A 5,640-nucleotide genomic window follows, 5' to 3' on the forward strand; every position below is an offset into this window, starting at 1 on the left:
TCTGATTCTGACTGAAATTAATGGGCTCAGGCACTCACTGGGGGCTCTGGAAAATACACAAAATACACACAAACTTCCATATAATTTTTAAAACAAATTCAGTATTGATAGTGAGACTGCTTCACTAGATAATACAAGCAAAAGTATGGGTGTGGTAAAATATTCAGAGATTTAGGCCAGTCCTCAGGCAAGACAGCAGAGTAGGCTCTTCCTGGTATCTATTTTAAGAATCTAGCAGCAAAAGAAAATGGTAGAACCATTTGGGTATTCTTCATGGACGGTTGGCTGTGAGAAAATAACGCTGTCAAGGCTGTGCTTTGCTAAACAGGCAGGCTACCGCCCATGCGTGCTCCACACCCTGATGAAAATGATCAGAGTTCTGCCTTGACAAACGGCAACCATTCCGTTTCTATTCTGTTGAAAGGCAGCCCCAAAATGGCATCTAGTGAAGAAATCAATGAAAGAGTGTTTGTTTTTTTAGTTGAACTATTTATTGAGATAATTGAGCATTCACATGCATTTGTAAGTAACAACATAGAGAGATCCTCTCTACCCTTTATTCATTTTCCCCCAATGGTAACACCTTGGAAAATTATAGTGCAATTATCACAACCAGGGTATAGACATTAATACAATCCACCAACCTGACTCCGATTTCTTGGTTTGCTTGTATTCATTTGTATGGCGTGTGTGTGTGTGTTTAGTTCTGCATAATTTTATTACGCATGTAGGCTCCTGCATCCTGCATGCACCACCACAATCTAGATATCTACATACAGAACACTTCTGTATGGCTTTTCCTTCTTTTAAAACCACACCCACCTTCTGTTGGCCCCACTCCTCACCTCCCAGGGCCTAAGCCCTGGAAACTACTAATCTTTTCCTCTGCATTTCTAACATTTTGTTATTTCAAAAACATTATGCAAGTGGAATCATACAGTACGTAAACTTTTGGGGATTAGCTTTTTTCTCTCAATGTATTTCCTTAGAGATTCATCCAAGTTGTCAGGTGTATCAATAGTTTGTTCCTTTTACTGCTTCGTGTTCTGTGATCTGGATATATCATGGTTTGTTTAACATTTACCTTCGAAGAACATCTGTGCTGCTTCCAGTTTGGGGCTATTATAAATAAAGCTGTGATGAACATTTGTGTATAGTTATTGGTGTGAACACAAGTTTTCATTTCTCTGGGACAAATGCCTGTGGGTGCCATTACTAGGTTATTTTGTATTTTCATGCTGGGTTTTATGAGAAACTGCCAAATTGCTTTCCAGATTGTACCATTTCACATCCCCACCAACAATGTGTGAGTGATCTGGTTTCTCTGCATCCTTGCCAGCATTTAGTGTTGTCACTATTTTTTATTTTAACCATTCTAGTAGGTGTGTAGTGATAACTGATGATGGTTTTAATTTGCATTTCCCTGATGGCTAATGATGTTGCACATCTTTTCATGTGGTTATTTGCCATCTGTATATTATTCTTGGCAGAAGGTCTGTAGATATCTTGCCCATTTTCAATTTGGATTGTTTAGTTTTTTACTGTTGAGTTGGAAAGTTCTTTTTATATGCTAAATATTAGTCCTTTGTTGGACGTGTGGTTTGCAAAGATTTTCTCCCAGTCTGCCACCTGTCTTTTCATCCTCTTCACATGGTCCCTCTCAGAGAAAAAGTTTTTACATTTCACAAGGCATTTACCATTTTTTTTTCATGGATTGTACTTTGGCAGCAAGTCTAAGTACTCTTTGCCTAGATCCCAAAGTCTCCTATGTTTTGTTTTTTTGTTGTTGTTGTTATTTTTTACTAAAAGTTTTATCGTTTTAGGGTCTACATATAAATTCATGACTTATCTTGACTCAATTATTGTATGAGATATGAGGTTTCATTGCAGTTCCTATTGTTGCCTGTAGATGCCCAGTTTCTCAAGCACCATTTTCTGAAAAGGCTCTCCCTCCTCCCTCCTTCTCTCAATTGTCTTCATACCTTTGTCAACAGCCAGTTGAGCATGTGTGTATGTGTCTGTCTGTGGGGTCTGTATTCTGTTTCTTCAGTCTATGAAAGGAGAGCTTTAAGAATTGTTCTGAGACATGAAAAGCCCACTCAGTTTTGTTGTTTGTTTGTGTCCCTTGAATAAGCATGCTCTGCACTTTTATTTTCTCTTATGTGTGCTAACTTCTATGTGTGTTTGGAAATGAAGATGATACAGGAGCTAAGAAGAAAGTACTTAGGCGGATAATGAGGGTATGGAATCCTCAGTGAGGTTTTCCTTTTAATAAAAAGCAGCCCCCAAGTCATTTTCTTTTCTAACAAAAAGCAGCCTGTAAAATTGAGCTGCAGACATAGACAAGCAAGCTGGAAGCTTGCACAGATGAATGTTGGCAGTTGTGCCAATAGGAATATACTACCTGTGACTAGGCATGTTCAAAATGGTGGCTCCATTTTCTCTTTTTGCCAGCCACATGTACAGCAAGGAGCAGGGAAGATGGCACTGGCCAAGCAGAAAGCCCATTTGCATAATAAGCAATGTCACCTGAGCACCGTGTCAATGTTACACCTGGTGGAACCAATATGTGGGCCCTACGTAAATCAGACACTGCCCCCTCAAGCCTGCCTATAAAGTCTGCTGTAGTCCACTGCTTTTTCCTTTTCAGACACCCCTCTCTAACAAGAGAGACAGAGAGCTTCTCTCCTCTCTTCTTTCTTCTGCCTGTTAAACTTTCTGCTCCTTAACCCCCTCCATGTGTGTGTCTGTGTCATTAATCTTCTCGGCACGAGACATTGAACCCCAGGTATTTACCTCAGACAAGAATGCCACTTCAAAGACACGCACACCTACCTCTTTACATATATACATACATATAAATACACACATATATATTCAGGTGTGTATGATATACACACACACATACACACATATACCACACACACATATATGTATATCTATATAATTAAAAATATAAAACTCTTGCGTAAGTTAATTAGAGTAAAAACTCATCACATCATGAGTTGCCAATTAAAGGTTTATGATTTTCTTATTTAGAAATAAATTTTCCAGGCCAGGTGCAGTAGCTCACTCCTGCAATCCCATAACTTTGGGAGGCTGAGGCAGGCAGATTGCTTAAGCCCAGGAGTTCAAGATCAGCCTGGGAAATATAGTCAGATACCTTCTCTAAAAAAAAATTAAAAATTAGCTGGGTGTGGTGGTGTGCTCCTGTAGTCCCAGTTACTTGAGAGGCTGAGGCAGAAGGACAGCTTGTGCCTGGGAGGTCAAGGCTGCAGTGATGTGTGATCATGCCACTGCACTCCAGCCTGGGAAACAAAGTGAGATGCTGTCTTGGAAAAATAAAACAATAAATTTTCCTACATTATACTTAGAGTAACAAAATTTAAGTTGTAATTCACTCTACTTGTACCTAACCTTAATTTTATAATTGCTCTGTCACTATTTCCTTATTTTTTACTGTCATAATAATAATGGTTAGTAGTTGGGGAATAAGAGTTTTTTTAACTCAAGTTATACATTTTGAAACAAGTGAAACTTAAGCTGAGCACCTATTAATCATATTTTATGTCCAAGGAATGGAATTTCCCTTTCTTTTTTCAAAATCAAATTGAAATTTAAAACCTGATAACAAATTGATTATGAGCATTGATTATGATAAATCAGATTCATATTTTGTGCTGAAAATTATACGAATATGTGTGATTATAAGATATAAGGGCATAGACACATGCACACACATTTACTTAATAAAACAGTCATTGGTTCATGATGCCAATACTTGTGAAGACTGCAAAAAAATTGTCCCTTAAGAGCTGAACAAATTTATTTGGTCATTTTGGTCATTTTGGTTGCTTCCAAGTCTGTCGGTTATGAATAAGGCTGTTGTAAACATCTATGTACATGTTTTTGTGTGAGCAAAAGATTTCAGCTTGTTGGGGTGATCAGACCCAGTGGACTGATCCCAGGCCGTGGGGGCTATGAAGTCCATCGAAGTCAAAGGAATGAGACAAGACAAGTTAAGAGTGAAAGTTGGTCCAGGGGGCCAATGCTAGTGTGGAGGCTGCGAAGGTCACAAGCTCTGGGAGACCACACTATTTACTGGTGATCAAACAAAGAAGTAGGCAGTGAGGACGTGGGGGTCAAAAGGAAGTGGTGCACCAAGCATTTGATCTATAGCTGCGTCAGTTTAGCATTTTCTTTGAAGCATATGGAACATGTTTGGCTACTTGAGATAATGGGGAACATGTCCTTCTAACTCAAGATACAATTGATTTATGATCCTGGGAGAGCAAGAAGCAAGGAGCCACCAAGTCTGAACACGTTCCAGAGGCCACGAGGGGTTTTATGCCCTGAGCCCTGGATTCCATCCAAGCCACGAGGGGTTAAATGCCCTGGGCTTAGATTGTAGTGCAGCAAGGCAGCCTTCCACCCTTAAGCACAGAATTTGGTGTTCCATAGGCCACGAGGGGTTTTAGACCCTGGACCCAGGACATGTTCCAAGACTCTTTTTATATTATGTCAAGACTAGCAAGTCCTGCCTCAGCTCTTCTACCAACACATCTCCTTTGGGTAAATACCAAGGAACATGATTGCTAGATCACATGGTAAGAGTATATTTAGCTGTGTAGGAAACACCCAAACTGTCTTCCGAATGGGCTGTACCATTTTGCACTTCTCCAGCAATGTCTGAGAGTTTCTGCTGCTCACATCCTTGCCAGCATTTGGTGTTGTCAGTGCTCTGGATTTTTGCCATGCTAATAGGTATGTAGTGGTATCTCACTGTTGTATTAACTTGCATTTCCCTGATGACATGGGATGTGGAACATCTTTTAATAAGCTTATTTGCCATCTGTATATCTTCTTACATTAGGTGTCTGTTAAGATCACTGGCCCTTTTTAAAATCAAACTTTTTGTTTTTTTATAGTTAAGTTTAAAGGGTTCTTTATATATTTTGGCTAATAGTCTTTTATCAAATATGTCTTTGCAAATATTTTTTTCTCAGTCTGTAGCTTGTCTTGTCATTCTCTTGATAGTGTCATCCGCAAAGCAGACTATTATAATTTTAATAAAGTCTCATTTATCAATTCTTTCTTTAATGGACCATGCCTTTGGTGTTGTGTATAGAAAGTGATTACTGAAGCACTGGTTATCTGGATTTTCCATTATATTATTTTCCAGGATTTTTATAGTTTCACATTTTACATCTAGATCTGTGATCCATTTTGAGTTAATTTTTGTGAAGACTAGAAGGTCTATTATTGGGGAACCTGCCCGATATTCATGTAGGTTCTTTTCTATTTTCCTTAAGCGTCGGCCAGCTTGAGAAACAAAGGGACAGAGTACAAAAGAGAGAAATTTTAAAGCTGGGCATCCGGGGGAGACATCACATGTTGGTAGGTTCCGTGATGCCCCACAAGCCACAAAACCCAGCAAATTTGTATTAGGGATTTTCAAAAGGGGAAGGAGTGTGCAAATAGGTGTGGGTCACAGACATCAAGTATTTTACAAGGTAATAGAATATCACAAGGCAAGTGGAGGCAGGGTGAGATCACAGAACCACAGGACTGGGGCGAAATTAAAATTGCTAATGAAGTTTTGGGCACCATTGTCATTGATAACATCTTATCAGGAGATAG

This window comes from Nomascus leucogenys, chromosome 6, assembly GCF_006542625.1.
Source record: "Nomascus leucogenys isolate Asia chromosome 6, Asia_NLE_v1, whole genome shotgun sequence".
In the NCBI taxonomy this organism is placed as follows: domain Eukaryota; kingdom Metazoa; phylum Chordata; class Mammalia; order Primates; family Hylobatidae; genus Nomascus; species Nomascus leucogenys.